Source organism: Coloeus monedula (genome assembly GCF_965178545.1).
Source record: "Coloeus monedula genome assembly, chromosome: 11".
NCBI classification, from domain to species: domain Eukaryota; kingdom Metazoa; phylum Chordata; class Aves; order Passeriformes; family Corvidae; genus Coloeus; species Coloeus monedula.
Window position 1 is genome coordinate 16,772,851 of NC_138791.1, and position 18,189 is coordinate 16,791,039.

The 18,189-nt window shown below is 42.4% G+C and overlaps 1 protein-coding gene across 8 annotated transcripts in view; it reads left to right on the plus strand.

The window, feature by feature from the left end:
• The window catches only part of MITF (melanocyte inducing transcription factor), a 101,990-nt gene that overhangs the window by 19,408 nt on the left and 64,393 nt on the right, over positions 1 to 18,189 (plus strand). Inside the window, exon 1 of one of the 8 annotated variants that reach the window (XM_082288743.1) lies at positions 15,192 to 15,211. The exons of 6 other annotated variants lie outside the window; for them this stretch is intronic. The gene's annotated coding sequence lies outside the window, so the exon portion shown is untranslated. Of the gene's footprint in view, positions 1 to 15,191; positions 15,212 to 15,502; positions 15,629 to 18,189 lie in introns of those variants that run through there. One more of the 8 variants, XM_082288742.1, reaches the window with a different exon arrangement.

Sequence of the window (18,189 nt, forward strand, 5' to 3'; positions counted from 1 at the left end):
TAAGACAGGAATGTGGAGACACATTTGTCTCCTGATCTTCCAGGCTGTCCTCCTATAAGAGCTGCCTGATAATGCTATTCAGGAGCTCCTTTTGCGGGAGTATTTGTACTGTGCAGCACAAAACTTGAATGAGGATTCTACAAAGAAAACAGTGCCATCATACTGATGGCCACGCTAAGCTCTGTGCTGTAATTCTTGATCTCAATTCACAATTTTTTGTCTTTTTTTTGTCTTTTGCTGAATACCTTTAATGCAGAGAACATTCTAACTCAGAAAAGATGGTGTATGATAAAAATAGAAGCGCTTGCTCCAATTCTTCCATATGTTAATGGCTGGATTTTCAGGCAAGAGATTCCAGTAAGATGTGCCAACAGTCTGAATACCTGCATGTGCCGTGGCCCTCTTTCCATGAAAAAGCTGTTTGGGTTGGAGACAACGGTGAAGTCATTGGGAGTGTTTGGTATCTCTGTGAACTGAATCCAATTCAGTGTGATTTTATTAGAAGAAATGAAGTATTGTAATTCCTGAGGTACTTGCGAGGTTCTTGCTTTGGAAATCCTGTCTTACTTCCATTTATTTCTTCTCCATTGGAAAATCATGAGTGTGTAACTTCAACACACTGCAGGCCATCTGGAAATAGCTGAAGCAGGCTAAATTACACATTACATTTGATAAAAACTTTTCAAAGACCCTTTCTGTGGGGAAAGGGAGGATGGAAACCTGGAAAAAGCTTTAATAGGAAAAAACAGACAGATTAGGGTTCAATAAATCGGAAATTATGGTAATGTTTTCATTCAAAGAAAATGCACAGGCAGAGATGTTAGATGATAATTGAGCACAAATGCTAAACCATCAAAGTGGTCCCTTGCCAGTGGCTGTTCTCTTGGTTTATTCTTTTTTCTACCAGTTAATGTATATGACTTCAAGATGCAAACCACTTTTCCATCATTTCACAAGGTAGCTACCTGGATTAAAATAAAAGTAAACACATGAAATTAAATAATGTGGGTTTGTAGGGAAAGTAATAAGCTTAAGCAGGTAGTTAACACGTGGATTTGGTTGCTCAGGAGGCTGTGGAGGTAGATTGTACTGGAAGTCTCAAAAAGACTGGGCAGTTTAATGGACAAACCAGACACTGAGGGCAGGTGGACTGGGGTTGCTCTATCCCTCAGTTAATGACTGTGGATGCTGGAGGGGAATAGACCCCAGAGAGTAGCTGGGCTTGTGTCCTTTCCCACTGGAGACAGGGTGCTGAACAGGACAGGATGTGACTCTGCCTCTCCCATGCATTCTCCAGCACCTGGGTTCTGGTGAGAACCACTCAGCCGAGCTCTGGCAGGTTGGATGTCTCGTTCCTTCTTTCTCTCGTTGTTTCAAACCCAGGAACAACTCGTCAAAGTGTGGACTAATGAATCATTGCAAGTGCTTGATGTGTTGGCAGCTCCTTGCCACCCAGCTTCACACTCTGTTCTGCTGCCGTAATTTTAAGAAACTATTGGAACAGTGCCCTCCTCCCCCAAAAAAAGTCTATCCAGAGATCTGGGAAGTAATGTATGCAGCCCTCCCCCAGTTTATTTGTACCAAGCCATTTGGGTAGGCCTTGGTGTTAGTTTTAGCTACAGAGCAGGTTTTAGTCAAGGAATCAAAATCTTGGATATACTTAACTCTGAGAAGGTAATTGAGCCAGCTATTCCAGAACTGATGAAAACAAACTCATCTGAGTTGGGAGAATCCAGTCCAAGACACCAAAATCTCCCAAGTCCATAAGAAAGAGTTTTGCTTTACGTGGGATATTGGTCATTATGCTGTCAGTCATGTTTGTTAGTTTGATCTAGAATTTATTTAGCAGTCTCTCATGCCAAGCTGTGTTCTGTATTCATTTTTGCAGGTACAGGTGACTTGTTTCTTCTCCCAGTGTCTTAGTTTAGATGAAAAACTGAAATCTGTGCTTTCATCAGCTATTTGTCATATTTTATTTGACTCACAAAGTCCATATCATGATGTAGTTCAGTGTACATGTTAAAACAACTTAGCCCAGTACTTCTAAAAGGCTGCTGTCTCTGGGGAGCAGATGCCTTGTGAGGGAGATCTGCTTCCCTTGGTTTGGCTGAGGGCTCAGGTTGTATTTGTGCTTTCAACAGAGAAGAAGTAGGGAGTTATGGAAGTGTATGGTCTTCTCCTTACTGGGCACTCAATGAATCTTTGGTTTTTCACCCCACATCCCTGTAACACCTTGACCCTTTGCTTTCAGCAGCAGACCACAAGTCACACTGCAGGTGAGCCTGGCCAGAGGAAGAGTTTCCATTTTACAGGGGGGTGAAATCAGGGACAGTGTTTCATCTGGAAGTTGGGAATCAGGCCTTCCTTCTAATCCAGAGGAACAGTCCCCTTCTCCAAGAACTTAAACCCTTTTCCAATATTTGAAAAGTTGCCTGCTCGCCTCTGCTAGTGTTCCTGCCTTTTATTTTCCTCCATTTCTGCAGTGTCAGGAAGAAAAAATAAATCTGTAATCCAAGTAACATCCTAAATATAGAAGTGCTAGTTTACAAATGAGAAATCTTTCTGATGGCTTCAAAATGGTTTTGTAATAAAAGGAAATGCATTTGACACTGCCAGAATTTACAGTCCCACCAGAGACTTGTGAAAGAACTGCTATACCAAACAGCCTGGGCTGGAATGGAGCTTGTTGACATGTAGGGGTTACTGAAGGGTATTTCTGGCTGTTGCCATGAGGATGGCTTAGCAGGAAAAAATACCTTCTCTGCAACTACTGTAGGGCCTGTCTGTACCATCAGTTTTATGAAAAAGCATTTTAATAGAAGGTGGTTAAAGAAGGAGGCTGCTTTTCAAAATGGGTACCAGAATATGGCCCCTGAGAGCCAGGAGGAAGGGGTTATGAGCAAGTCTGGTGTGGGTGGTACAATCTAATACTGCTTTTGGCTGTTTAACTGAATAAAAATCAGTTTTGCTGGAGTCCCTGCAACTTTCAGGCTTTATTTTTTTTTCCTCTGTCTTTCTTTCTCCAAAATCTTTCAGATTTTGAGTCTCTCATGTTCACTTAAAATTGCAGGAAGGTGTCACAGTGGTCTTCAGGTGCTGTCAAACACAGAGACCATTCTCAGCCATTTGATGAGGTTTAGAGGTGAATGGTCTTATTCCATTTGACAGCAGTTATTTACAGCTACATCCAGGGGTCCAGCTCTGTTTGGTACTTAGAGGCACAACCACTAAGGAGTTACTGAAAATGTGTAGTTTGCCACGGTTTCTGCTTGTTCTACCTTTGGAGGCACTGTTGTATTGGGGAGAGAGGAACCTTCTACAGCTTCCCAGAGTGTCCAAAAATAAAATGCTATGGGAGGACTTGAAAAAATGGCTGATGCTAGAAGGGAATAAAAAGTCTGTAATGAACTTTTCTCCTACCAAAAGTAGTTTGCGGCGTGAAATAAGATGGCTAAAACAAGTATTGAAATTTGATCAATAAAATTGTCTGTTAAAACTGGGGATCTAATCATTGTCTTCGGATGAATTTGCCATCTTATTCACGCACGAGGCTTGCACTATATTCTTTTCATCTGCAGGCCTCTTAAGGGCTTTATTGCTTGCCTGGGAATCCTATGTTGGTGCATGATCAGAGACTGTAATGTCATGGTGTACTGAACACCGAGGATTTGCTTAAATGTTTTGCTAAAGATGAGTTCCCCATGCTGTGACAGTGGTTCAAACAGCAAAACCCCAGTTTTAAAGCCTTTAGTTTTCATCCACGTTTAGGCCTGTGATTGTATAACCTCTTTCTGTGGGTGGTGGGGCTTTGCTCTGTCTTTTGCGGTGATTTTAACGTGAGGGCTTCTGCTGCCCTCACACCAGTGGCTCTTGTTTGAATCCCCCCTGTGCTAGGGACCACCAGGCTCTGCTCCTCCTTGGTACGCAATGAAAATACCTCCATGAGCTCTCAGAGATGTTTCAGGTTACATAAACCAGGATTTAAAATAGTATCTTTTTCACAACATTTGGAACACGTGTTCGTGAATATAAATTTTCAGCGCAGTGCCAACAGAGTTAGTTTAACAGATGCAGAACTCTGTTACTAAGAATAGTTTCTACAGTTATCTCCCCACACAAATTTTCTCCCTGGGCATTTGCTATGTGCTTATCAACACTGCTGAAGATCATATGCATGTTCTTTTTTTTTTTTTTTTTTTTTTTTTTTCAGAAAATAGTCTGCAAGCTTTCTGCTTTCAGAAGCTATTGAAAGCACGTTCTTCTGAAGCCACACTGAGTTTCAATTGATGAATCAGAATTCTGCATGGAAAGATTTGGGTACAAACACAATAAGAAAATTTAGCAATACTTTTTTCTTGCTTGTGGTTTTTTTCCCCATTCTTGCTTTCACTTGGTAAACAGCAACACTTGCTGGCAAGAATGGGAATAACAGATCAATCTGCTTATTTTCAGTTGTCGGATTGTTGTGTGTGTCAGTGATCCAGCTCTTTTCCAGCTGTTAGCCAGTGAGAATTTACCTGGTGGGGAGGAAGATTTAATGTCTTGGCAAAAGATGTAGACTCTTCCCTAGCGACATTAAGCCCATAAGAGAACCCGAAGTCAATTTCAGATTTTATTTGAATGAAAGCAGAATTCTTGGAGTTTTCCCACTAAAATGAAACTCTCACGAGTTAAGCAAAGGATTTGGTCACCAGTAAACTCAGGAAACTATATTTAAACAAGAAAGAAAGAGTTAATTGAAGGTTGCCTGTTCCTCTTTTGCTAAGCAGCAGGACTTTTGTAGGGTGTGAAACTGTGGTTATTAGCCAGGGTTAATGGGGATTGTCTCGTTCATTACCATACACTGTTAAGAGCGACTGTTGGTTCCTCTGTTCAAGCAATGCTTCTGTTGCCAGTGCTGTCAGGAGATCTGCTTCATTTAAAAAAAACAAAGACCTGGGCTTGGTATGTTAGTAGCCATTGAAGTGGAACATAAAAGAAATACAATAGGAACAACATACTGAAAAGAAACACGGTTTTTAAGGTAGTTGAGTGCTTAATTCTTTTGTAATCAAAGAGAATTCAAGTGCCCACACACAGTAAAAATATGGCTGGGGAAAAGAAAGTGTCAAAACTAGCAAAAAGGCTTTGGGTCTGCTGAAGTAAAGGGGAAAAAATGAGGGAAAGTATAAAAAAAAACCCAAACCAACCAACCAAAACAAACAAGAAAACCCTCCACCAAACAAAAACCCCACCTTGTTTTGGGGGAGGTTAAGGAACAGAACTTGATTGCCATGATGTCCATTCTGTGTCCCACCACATCTGACAGGTGGAACATGGAGGTTCTGCATCAGGTGTGAACGCTGCAGAATTACTTGTCTTCTGTCTGCTTTGGTGTCCAGTAACTTATGTATAATAAGTTACAATTTTAGAGAAATGGTGGTGAGGTTTTGCATCTCTATTTTTGTGCGTGTCTTTAGTTCTGTTGTTAAGATTGCATCGTTTCTTGTATGTGGGACAGCACAGTCCTAAATCTTTGGACGATCAAGGGAAAAAAAGAGTTTCTGTGAAAGCATGTGGAACAATGTGCATGGCTTAGCTTGGGAGAGGGAACCCTTTGCCTGTGTCCTGTGAACATCACTGCTGGTGCGTTGTTGCTGAGCTATAGGCAGAGCTGGATGTGCTTGGATAACTCTGAGGCAAGTGAGCATCTGCTAGAGTGGACACAGCTCTGTGCTTTGGGAATAGCAGGGGATAAGCTTCCCTAGTAACTGAGTTTTGTACTTTTATTGACCTTGATAATAGCTGTTGTGAAGGTTGCTGGGATTGGTGGTGTGGTCTGTAGTGTCAATTCTCATCTTCCAAATTCGGAGTTCAGTTCGTTGGCACTACTGGCTGTGGTAGGTCCAACCTCCCTGGGAGTTGTCCCTTCCCCACCCTGCTGGTTTCATAGAGAAATTGATTTTTCAGCAATTTAAAACTTTTTCCATAGGTGGCATTTCTTTCTGCTCTGCTTTTACAGGCTTCAGCATTTGTGGTGCAAAAAATCTGTGCTGGGCTATTTGCAGGATTCCCTAAACAAGGAACTACTGCTCTGAGTCTGGCTCTAAGTGTTGCAGTCCCTTTCCTTGTATAAAGACCACCTGTGTGGTTGGATTCTGTGTGGATTCATCTCCTAAGGTAACTTTAGGGTCAGCTGTGGGGAGAAAAAAACATAGCTGGGCCAAGGAATCTGGAGCCTGCTGTCATGTACTTCACTTGTCTGTACCTGGGGGCAAAACTGATTCCTGAAGTTGTGTAGGACTTCCCCCTTGAAACAGGGAGTAGGAATATGGGGAGGCAGAGGAAAGCTTGGGATTTTCCATATTCTTGAGCTTAATTTAAGATGGTGATTCAGCCAGCCAAGGGAGACAGTTTATCTGTTCAGCTCTGGTACAGGCGTTGCCTCTTCTTTTGCCAAATACCTTTGAGGATGGGAAGAGACAACATGGTCCTTCTGGAAACCTGAGAGGAATTTTGGTGGTTAAAAAGAAATAAAGTGAACTTCAATCTGCTGAGTCTGTGCTGCCATTTGCACTAATAGAAGTTCAATAGAAAAGCCTTGAATCTATGAGTATGTAATTTTAAGGAAGCCTTTTATTTCTGACTGATCTGTGTGCCTTGATGGTTTTTTTTTGTCTCCTGGAGAAGGCTACTGTATGTGGTTTGTCCATCCAGCAGCTGTGGTAACCCTTAACCCTAGAGTGCTGTGCTGTAGGTCTGAGATAAGTGTTGAAATCTGCATGTTTGTTTCTGAAACACGATAGAAATGTAATAACTTCTGAAGATCAGCTATAGATTAGCAAATACTTGGTGAGTCATATCTTCCCCTTCCTTTTTTTTTTTTTTTTTCCTTAAGCATGTCATAAACGTTTAGGAAAGCTCATTCATCCCAGATAGGTGTGAAATCAATCTTTGATGCATAGGGTTGTGACTCAGGGAGTGGAAACAAAAAGGCTACTTGGTGTAATATCTGCTGTTGTGCTCTTGCCAAATGCCTTGAGCAGAGGGGGAAATCTCTTCTGCTCCAGTTTGTTTGGGAGATGCTTTGAAGATTATGGATCTTTTCCATATAGCAGGCACCCAATTAACTGTGATTAGGAGTGTTGTAGGTAATAGCTCTGCTATGAGGATGAAGAGAAGATGAGAAAGATGAATAGCACAGGATGTGGAGGTATTGGCTGGATGTGTGAGGGGAGGTGATGGGGTATTGGGAGTCTTGTTCCATGGGGTACAAGACAGCAGGGGAGCGTGAGACATTCCGGCCTGGAGGAAGCTTTTTCGGGAGGGTTTCTGGGGCAGGCGTCAGCAGCTGGCTGGGAGCTGATGTCAAGGTGAGTTTCTGCTTAATCTCCTCTCTCTGGCTTCAGTCCCTCTCTTTGTTGTGTATGTGCCTTTGGCTCTTCTGATGGTATAAGTGGGACTACATCCCTACAAGATCCTTAGGTTTTTTATGCAGCACAAAGAGGAACTCAAAGCCTTTAGAATCTGTCTGTTGCCCATTCTTTCTGGCTTGAAATTAAGTATGTCAAATATATCTGTAGCTGTGAGAACTTTCTTTATCCTTCCATGTCCATCTTCTCTCCCCAGGATGCTTCCCATCCCTTTCTTCCCATACTTGCTCTTGCAACATGGAGCTGGTTTTGTCTGTTAGTAAAGTGAGCTGGCTGCCATAATTTCCTACATGTTCTTAGCCTTCTCCCTTCCCACCTTGGAAGTCATTATTCCAGATTTGTCTTGTGTTATAGCACATCTGCTTCACCTTCCCAAAGCTTTTGCTGTGTCCAACAGACCGCATTCCATGATTGTTATGTTTGTGAACCACTTCAAATGATTTTATTAGGGAACTGTGCTGTAAGTTGAGAGATGGCAGGGAGTGGGTGTTGTGTTTTTACAGCTCTTGGTGGCACACAGGAGCCTCTTCACTGTTCCCGGTGGATGCCAGGTACTCCAGAGCTTGCTGTTCCAGGAACAGATTCTATCCAGCCTCTTGCAGCTGAGGCTGATGGAGCAGTTCTCAGGGCTCTCTGGCATGCTGAGTGTGTTTGAGCAGTGTTGATGTTCCTGTAATTGCACTGGGTGGACAAACAGGCTGCTTATTGCTCCTGTGATTGCCCAGGAAATGTTCTGTCAACTCCACCCTTTCTTTCCTGATGTGTAGCACATCCCTCTGATCCAGTGGTGAGCTAAGCTGGAGAGGGGAGCAGAACACTGCGTGAGTCATCTCACAAAGCTTTTGCAGCAGGTGTCTGGCTGAATCTGCTTACCCACCTTTCTCAACTCACAGTCCTTTCCTGCCCCATTTCTCCAGTTTCTTTGCGTTGTTGTTTAACAAGGGGCTCTTACAGAAAGAGACTTGTTAGCTTACTTTTTGCCATCTGTCTTCCATTCTTTCCCTCGAGATCTTCAGCTTGCAGTGCAGGGGATAAACTGGCAGGTAAAGATGATCTTGAGATACTTTGTGCTGCAACACTTCTATGGCAGCATGGCATAAAATCAATTTCATTCCAAGAAAATGAGGGGGAAGGATCAGCAGAGCTGCACCTGGGGAGGAAGGAGAGGGAGGACTCCCAGATACAATGCTGTTTCAAGTCAAACTTCGTCTTGGCCTTGTTGCATCAAAATGAATCGACCTTTCATACGGAAAAGATATTTCTCCTTCCTTCGAAGGGAAGAAGAGATCCACAGTAGGAAGTGGTTGGGGTTTTTTTATCATTATTAAAAAAGACAAACAAACCCTTTGGCTAGCATCTATTGTAAGGACTGCTACTGTCTCCTGGCACTCTTCTGTCTCCTCTCATGTTTCTTATGTTGTCTGTCTTCTATAATTAAAGTTTTTCAGGACATGAGTGGTCATGTTTGCTGTTTGTGTGGTGCTGTTTGTACAAGATGCTGATTGATGTTGACTGCCCCTGTGCACTGTGGCAGTGCAAACAAATAATTAAGTAGCAGATAGAGATTTGGTATATATATGAGTGAATATGCATAACCCCCCTGATATACTGATATGGAAGGGGAAATACAGACAGAGCCTTAGGTTTTGTGACTTGGATAAATAAACTGGTTTTAGGTAGTGGGACAGTGGGTAAAATACCCAATGTGCTCAAGGGAATGTGGCAAAATAGAAGCCTCTGAGTACGGGGAGCTGTCAGGAATTGCAAGTCATTCAGCAGCTGCTTTGTTTAATATTTTGAAATGTTATTGTAACTTTTAATGCAGATGGGCAAACTTTTACTCATTTAAACAATTAATTTTATTCAAATGTGTACAATAGAGTGTATTAATGCTTTTGGTCCTCATCAGTTTTTTACCTAGTCAGAAAGAGAAAGCTGTAATAGGGTCTCCAGCAAGTCCATTTTGATGTAAGTCCACTCTTCAACTCCTCCATCACTGGATTAATGCTGTATGGTTTCTTTTCACAATGTAAATATTTAAAGGGAACATAACTTGTCGGTGGAAACCATCTAATTAAGAGTATTAGGAGCTGTGTTTATTTATAACATGTATGAATAATTATTACTCAAAGTCTGGGTATTATTTTCTTGGGAAGTCCCTCATTAGAAACTCTGCATCATCAAGGGTGAACTGCACTGTTACTTAACCAGTTTCGGTTTGCATCTGGGCAGAGGCGTCAGAAGACAACTGCAGAGGCAAAAGGAACATGCTGTGAATATGAAAGCAAATTTTCCAGCATCCCAGCATTTTTCGTAATTATTTTTATATACATGTCTGGAGCTTAAACACGGTCAGCACTGAGCTGCTTGAGTGGTGCAATGTTGCGTGCATGGAGTGTTGCTGTGGGTGGTGCAGGGAGGAAGGGGGACAGCGGTCAGGGAGCGGGGTGTGCTTCCTCTGCTTTGTGCCAGTGCTGCTGAGCGTCTCTGGGCCTGCCATGTACCTTCTGCCAGACTGCACTCCCTGGGTGCAGCTCTGCTTCGATTATACAGCCAAGCATTTGGCCCCTCTCCATTTCTTTTCGAACAGGGACCATTGTTTGTGCTTGGACAACAGTGGCTGTGTTTTCTAATTCGAAAAATGCCTTATAGAAGAGGCCTTTATCATCATTCCTGCTTTGCAAATGGAGAATAGAGAGAAGGGAGCAGCTTACCCTCAGGTGATGGAGACGAGCAGCAGTGAGGAACAGAATCCTTGTCCTCGACAAGTCCTGTAGTTATTTCATCTGATGTTAGTGCCATCAAGTAAAACTCTCCTGTGAGCTTGTAAAATATGAGTTTATTGTAAAATATTTCAGAACATGAACAACCTTTCCCTCCATGCAGCTAGAGCTGGATTAGTTGCAATTACTGGTAATCGTGGCCTTAAGCTACTGGCAGTGATACTCTGACAGGTAGGGATAGCTCAATAGTCAGTGCTGGAGCTTTGAGCTGGAGAGACCTGGCAGACAACACCAGCAACAGCAGGCTGCATCTCATCCTTCAGGTTCCTGGGAAGGGAAGTTTCTGTACTGTCTGCTCATGTCTGGGTCTGGGAAGTGCTCTTCTCACGGTCCCATGCACAGAGAGTGAACTCTGACAGCTCACTCCATGAAGCTGCCATTTAGATTTTGTTATGCAACACTTGTCCTTTCCTTGAACAGAAAAAACCCAAAAGCCTTTGGGGTTTCTTGTTCTTACTTTCTCAATTCTTCAGTGCTTTCTTTTTCTACATTACTTCCCTTTCTTTAAGATCTGATGGTTAAATTCTTCCTGGGTCCATAAATATTCATCTCTTGTCCCATCTGTCTATCTCTGCATACACCCTGACAAGTATTCTTCCATCTTTACTACAGTGATACTCTGTTGTGCTCTCCACACTTTTCTGGTCCTGTCTTTCTTTGCCTCTTACCTCACCTGCCCTGTCTTTCTTATGCTGCTGATGCTTCAGACTCCCCCTGTGCCACATCCCTTGGGATTGTTCCTCATACACCGCCTGTGTCCTGGCAGCTTCTTTTCTGTATCTGTTTTTTTCTTGCATTTTCCTGTGCCCTTCTCTCCTGAAGGAGAAGGCCTCTTGTGCTACCTTCTTCCTTTTGTGCTACATTTTCTTCTTTTCACTTTATTCGCTGTCCTCTCCTTGTACTGTTGAAGAAATGAAATTTCTGTGGCTTCATGCCTAATAGCCAGATCTTGATTCTTTGTTTTTTCACAGTATAAAGGAATCCCAGCTGTACCTCTCTATAGTCTTTTGTACAGCACAAACCTGAGGATGATCCCCACAACGCTTGTTTTGTGAACTTACTTAATTTGTGGTGCAAAGGATAGGAAAATAATACAGAAGCAAAGTATGGTAGTGATAGTTACAAATTCAGCTTGCAGGACAAGGAGAGGCTGCTTTCTGTATTAAGAACTTTTTGTTAACAAGTGGAAATTGTAAAGATTTTGCTAACTGTCCACTTTTGAGACCAGGTTAGGATGGGAGAGCAAGCACTTGTGGCAGGACATGAGTTTGTTTTGTGTTCAGGATAGGGTGACAAGTGATTCTGACCTTTTCGCCACTTTTTTTCTTTTATTCTCTGTTTGCTATCCATTAATCCTTATGTCCATGACCCAAACTAACCATAATGTGTGCTTTGTAGCTGTCATCTCACTGTGATTTATTTTTGCCTGTTTGCTCAGAACTGTTTGCTTCTGTGGCTAGAAGTGGGATAACCAGGATTTAGCATGAAGGCTGTACTGCATGATGCCAGTGATGTTAAAGCCTTGCTGTGCCTCTGTCATAGAAGAGGAGGAATTCAGATGTGGTGACTTGAATTTGCATGTTCCCATCATACAGCAAAGGAAAACTGAATTGGAAGTTGAGGCTTGATTGCATTTTTCTATTCTGTTCATAAATTATTATTTCCTGTCCACCCACCCCCTCCCTCCCCAAAACGAATTGAATTTAAGCGGAGTTGGCTTTGCATCTAAGAGCTGGGCTTCTGAAAAATGCAGTGGAAATGAATCAATTAATGCCTTATGAACTTAATCATAGCAACATCTCAGTTGTTCCACAATAGCACCATTTTTCTTGGTTTATGCAACCAGTAGCATATGACAAAACTCTGTGTTTCTAAAGGTGATCCATATGTTGACATGCTTCTGGAACAGCAGTACACTTCATGTTATTTTAGATTTGGTCAGCCATCAAGCAGAGTGTTTTCTGATAGTTGGGTAGTTTTCCTGAATCACGTGAGATTGTAGATGCAGGAACTGGAATATAACCATGCAGAGCTCACAGGAGAGAAATAGCTTTGTCCAGTGCCCTGCTTCTGTCTTGTGTGAGAAGCACCAAAACCAAAAAGGTGTATTTTGGAGCCTGGTGCTGGTGTGTGTGCTGTGAGCAATGGGAAGCCTAATGAAGAATTTGTCTGCTAAAAGCTTGTGCTTTCCCCTCCAAGTGTTGCTGTTGATCTAATGAAGCAGTCTCCTTGCAAACTCTTGAATTGCTCATGCCCCCGTGATCGTCGTGGCTGCGAGCACATCGCTTTTTGTTATTATAAGAATATAACTTCTGATGTCTCGGCTGAACGTGTTTGTTCATGAGGTGCCCTTAACAAGTACTTTGTGGATGTATCCTGCAGTCATCTGTCCTGGTTTTCTTTATATTTAGGCAAGGCAAAGGAGCTGTACAGAATACTGTCAAGACTGACCAAGGGTGGTCTGAGCCGTGCCCTTTGAGTCTCAGAGTTCTGGCCCAAGATCTTTAAACAATGACTTTTCTGTGTGGGTACCTGAGTCCAGCTCATGGTATCTGCAGCCTGTCATCCTGAGTGTGGGGTGAGGGATAAGAAAGACCAAGCTGGAAGGAGGAAAAGAGAGGATAGAGACAGGCAGGCAACTTTATCTTGAAGCTCAAAGCCTGACTTAGTGAGGTGATGTGAGAAGTGGGGGCTTCTGTAGGATTTGCTGGCATGTCTGTTTTCTACATAGAAATTAATACTTGTGCTGTAGTGAGTGACAATGCAGCTGAAATCAGAGGCAAGTGCTGGGGCACTGGAGTCTCCCCTCTCCCCACCAGTGACCAGTGCTCTGTGCTGTGCAGAAACTGGAGAGCTCATGAGTGTTTTCTTCAGAAGTTTTGGGAAGACTTGCTGTGTCAAGATGTCTGTGCCGATGTCTGTGCAGGGTCTGATGGCTTGAGTGACACTGCCACATGGACTCTGTGCTTGAGTGGCTCTGACCACTGGCCAGATCACTGCATGTCTGGGGGCTTAGTCACCTATTAAATAAAGTTTATGAAATATTTTTGTTTTCTTTTGGTTAATCAAACAAGGCTCACTAAATTATTCCAAAACCTATGCAGTATTGTTTGTCCTTAGTCCAATAGAAACAGTTACTTAAAAATGCTTGGAGAAAGTGTTTCTCAAGATATGCTCTGGTATTTCTGTTGACTGAAATTGCTTATTAGCTTGGTGATACAGCAAGGCTGCTGTCTGGAATAGATTGTTTAATACACCCTCTACTGCTCTGCTCAGTGTGTGTGTGTTTCCTAAGAAATGCTACAAGAAGCACAAATATAGCTGGAGCACCTAGTCTGGAGTCAGGGATAAAAATAAACATGACATTATTATATTAGACTTGGCCACAGTTCTGACTGGTGGTGTGCTTTGATAACTTTGACACCTAAGATTTTTAAGCAGACTTTAAGGTTCACAGGCTTTGGTAGTTTGGTGGATAAGCCTTTCTCAGTCCATTTTCTTCTTCGATGTTCTTGTTTTGGTGTTTGTATCCTTCTCTGAAGGCTGCAGTTACAGAAAGCCAGGGTTGTGCTTTTCCCTGCTCATGCCAAGGTGGCACTTGGACACAATGCCCCAGCTGCCAACTTTTTTTTGGTGTACGGCAAGGTCAAAATTACACAGACCTGCAATCAGCTCACTCTGCTACCTTACTAAAGCATTTTTGTAGCTCTCCTACCTCCCTTCCTGCACTGAAACACCTAAATTTAGAAACCTTGAAGCCCAAGATTGTGCTGTGAATTTGCCACAACTCATTTGGTGTGCATTATGCCCATTCAGACTGTTAAATGGCAGTTCTCTTTCTCCTGCTTATGTTTTGGGAAGCCATGGATAGCTTGCCAGCAGAGTTTGGCCACTGGGCTGCTCTGGGTCCATGTCACTGCTATTATTCCCACTGCTATACTAATAGCTGTATTTATATTTGCAGTATCACCAGCTACAGCCTTTCTATTTTAAGAATCCCTGGCATGCTGTAGCCTTTCCAGAACATGATTTTCACTCTTAGGGAAAATGAAAGATGCATCCAACAGAAAGGAGCAAGCTTGCAGAAGTTTGGATGTACATCAAGTTTCCTTGGGGCGTACCTTAAGAGAAATGATGGCTAGTTATGAATTATGACTGCTTGAAGATTTCTGTCACTTACAGAAAACTAACAAGGAGAGATTCTGACTGAGTCTGGTGAATTTTTTCCAATGCATTTACACTAGTCAAGTACTTCTGTTTTCAGTTCTGAGTAACTATTAACTCAGTATTGCTGATTTGTCACTGATACTGATGTTCAGTAAAGAAGGTGCTTCTCCAAGCCATAATCTTTTCCTAAACTTGCTTAAAGGTGATAAAATTGTTCTGGGACACTGACACTGTTGTGGAATATGCTGAACAACCTGTGTGTGTGTGTGCATGTTTTGGGTTTGAGCAGGAGAAATGATGAAGGTTGACTCTTGTTTCAGGGGAAAGAAGGGGAGTTCAGCCACTTAGTGTTGCCTTGCAGTCAGATTTGATCCATTAGTGTTTAAGGAAGCAGTCAGGAAATTTGCTGCCTCCACATGAAGTTCTGTGCTTGATGAGGAGAGGAGAACATGTGTAAGGTTTCAGTGGTTCCTTGTTGGCTTAGCTAACTGAATTTTAGTAGTTGTCAACATTATTAAAAGCTTACATGATATCGCTAGTTAATTCTGTTAAAAGAGTTTGGCTGGTATAAATGTTCCATCTCTTAAAATTACAATAGGTCAACAGACAAACTTACAAGGATTGATAAAGAATTTAACAACAAGGGCCCAGAGAATAAATGACTTGTGTAGAGCCTGTGTAGCAATACATGCACAGAGGAGTTACTGAAGAGTAGCAAAAGTCTTGTTGCAACTATAAATGTTCTTATTGATCTTTCCAGTGGGTGATGCAGTGCCTGGGCCACGTCATTCTTGGTCCTGTAGCTGAAACCTTTCTAATGTGGATGAACAAAACATTTTAAAGTCTATGGTAAGTAAATTAAGAGACAAGGATTAAATGTCACTGTTTCTGGACCAGAAATAATTTGGAATAGGTTGGAATGGACTCCTGAAGGTCGTCTGACCAACCCCTTGGCTTAGTGTACACAGATATCTGACCCCGTCACTTTGCCCTTCTAACAGCCCCAGATCTAAACTGTCTTGGCACTGAGCAGCCAGCCAGGAACCAAGGCAGGCCCACTGATTTCTAATGTATTTCCTTTTTGTCAGAGGGCTTAGCAGTGCCAGGGCTGCGGGGCTGCTGCCTTTCCTTCCGGCTGCCAGCGCCGGGCACTTCCCAATGCACTTCACTGCCTGGATGTTCTGGGTTTCAGAACATTCTCAGCTGTACTGATAGGTACACTGTGGGTGGGAAGAGTTTGTTTCCTATTGAAGAAATTAATTGCTGGTAACTTCCCACATTCTTCTTTCTCGGTTTTGTCACTGAATATTTTCCAGGACCTGGGTTTTTTTTTTTCCGGTGGCAGTTTTGGCTGGAAAAGCTATAGGCTGTTTTTCAGTGCTGTTCAGTCAAAAGCAGCTAATATTAAGAGGAAAGCTCATTTGCATTTTCAGAACTTGTGGATGATTAAGTTTTTGGTAGCAGAGATTTTTTTTTTTCTTTATTTAAGTGCTGACAAAATATGTGCATGTACAAAAGCTGTGTTTGAGTGCACAGAGATTAAGGCAGCTAAAAATAGCATCTTCTGTGACCCTGCTGGAATTTTCTCTAAGCTTGGAAACACTGAAGTGTGTGTTTTGTCAGATTTGAATCATGAACCTTGAAGAAGAGCTAATGACTTCTTATTTCTCACCCCTAATCTTCAACTAGAGCATTCTTTATGTGAACAGATCAGTCTGAAACTGTACCTCAGGCTTCACTTACCTTATTTAACTTTGCTTACTTGCTTTGTTCATTGTAACATTTTTTTCTGCTCTAGTTAGTGTGTTTATGAAAATCCTTATTTTCAGTCCTTATTGTCAGACCCATGCGAGCTGTGCAATTGTTGCTGGGGGTGACAGTTCCCCAAATCTGCCTTATTTTCTGTTGTACTTAAAACCAAGCTTTTCCTCTTGAACATCTTGTAACTCTTATCCTGATGAAATGTGTGGCTTTCTCTGTTGCTCTGTCTTGTTTTCCTGGCAACTTAACAAACACTTTTTAGCTGGGACTAAATGATCTGCTCTTGGGACAAAAGCTGTATGCTCTGCTCCCTGTCCTGGGAGATCTGGTTGTATGTAAGGGATGGCAAAGCTCTCATTTGCTTTTGGGGCTGAGATTCAGTTCTGGCCTTCAAAAGTGTTCCCAGGATGTGCTGCACCCAAAGTGGCTAGGGTGCAATTAGCATTACCATTAATTATGTTTTACCAACAAAAGAACAAAAAGTGATTAACCCCCCCCCACCCCCCCGAGTTCAGTTGAAATTGAAATGTTCTGGTAGGAAGCAATCATAATGCTTTGCACGTCCCTTCTTGATGCAGATTTTCTTTCAGCATATATTAGTATTTAAACTATAATAGATGTTTTGGTAATTGGTTGAATCCTTGCTTCAAAAAATCTTTTCTTTAAATTTGTCTCTGTTTCTGTGTAGAACAGAATTGCAAAAAATAAATTCCAGTGCTTGACTAGCTCTTGTTTGGCATGAAGTTGTAGAGCACTTAAAATTCCTCATACAACAGCTTTAATTGCTTGCTAATCTTGCCTAAAGATTGGCTGAGAATGTCAGCTCGGTTCTCCTGTTGCTTATTCTCAGTAGCACAGACTGCAAATGCTTGGGGAAAATGTACTGGGAGCATTTACTGTAGAACATGGGTGACGAGGTAAGGAAACACTTGCCTAGAGGTCAAACTGTTGACGTTTTAGTAGTTGGTTATTGATCTCTATCAGCAGCTTGACAGTTGTATGGCTTTTGTAGAATGAGTTAATAATTTCTTGGTGTGATGCAAAATCAACGCCCAATTGACCCGAGCCACTGAGTGTGACCCCCGTGGCAGGGGATGGTGTGAGATGCTGCTCCCAGCACGTCTGCTCGGCTCCACAGAGCCTTCCTCGATGAGCAGCTCTTTTGGACAAAGCCTGACCGATAGCTGTGCCTTCCTCTTTTCTTCCCGCATTGTTCTGGGCTTTGATGAATGTGTTGGTGCTCATGTTGGTGGCTGTTCCCTTTTTTTAGAAACAAATCTTACCCGCAGTAACTCTATATCCACAGTGAGTAATGGAGAAATCATTGCTCGTTAATGATTCACTTGCAGGTTCCTGTATTGCTCTTGCTCAGTCACTGGTGTTGCTGTTGGCTCCTAAGTGTTGCTCAGCCAAGCACTTAGACCTGCTCTTCATAGTTTCAGTAGGGTTGTTGTAATGACAGGATGGTGGGTGGCTGCCTTTGGTTACTGGTCGTCTGGTCCAAAATATATCCCTCCAGAGCTGGTCCTGATGATGCTCTTGGCAGGATTGTAGAACTTCCGTGCTGTTGAACCTTGCAGCTGCTTAAAGACATCTTTTACCCGTTATTTTTTGTTAGTTTGCAAAAACTGTTGATGGGTATTTGCTTAAAGACTACCTCATGATTTACCTGTCCCCCTAGAATGCTCAAAAGGTTAAATACTAAACTTTGAATTTCCATTTTGAACCTTATTTTCAGGTGAAGTTCTCATCCCAGCCTGTCTAAAGTGTTTGCTTTCTGCATGCACACTTGGTGATCCACTTCCTTGGGAAATGCCTGTGCTTTGCTGCTGCAGTTATAGGAATGGTGCCTCTAATCAAGGAGTAAAAGTAAACTTCAGCTCTTAGTAATTCAGAAACAGAGTCCTGAAAGATGCCTGGGGTCACAGAGTCCAGTCCTTTGTCCTGGTCGTGCCTGTCATATCCTCCCTAGGCTGATTGAGTTATGCAGACAGAGCTTGCCTAATAATTCAGCTTCCTATTTTGTAACAGTCATTATTGTAGGCTGTTTCATGGTGCTATTGTTC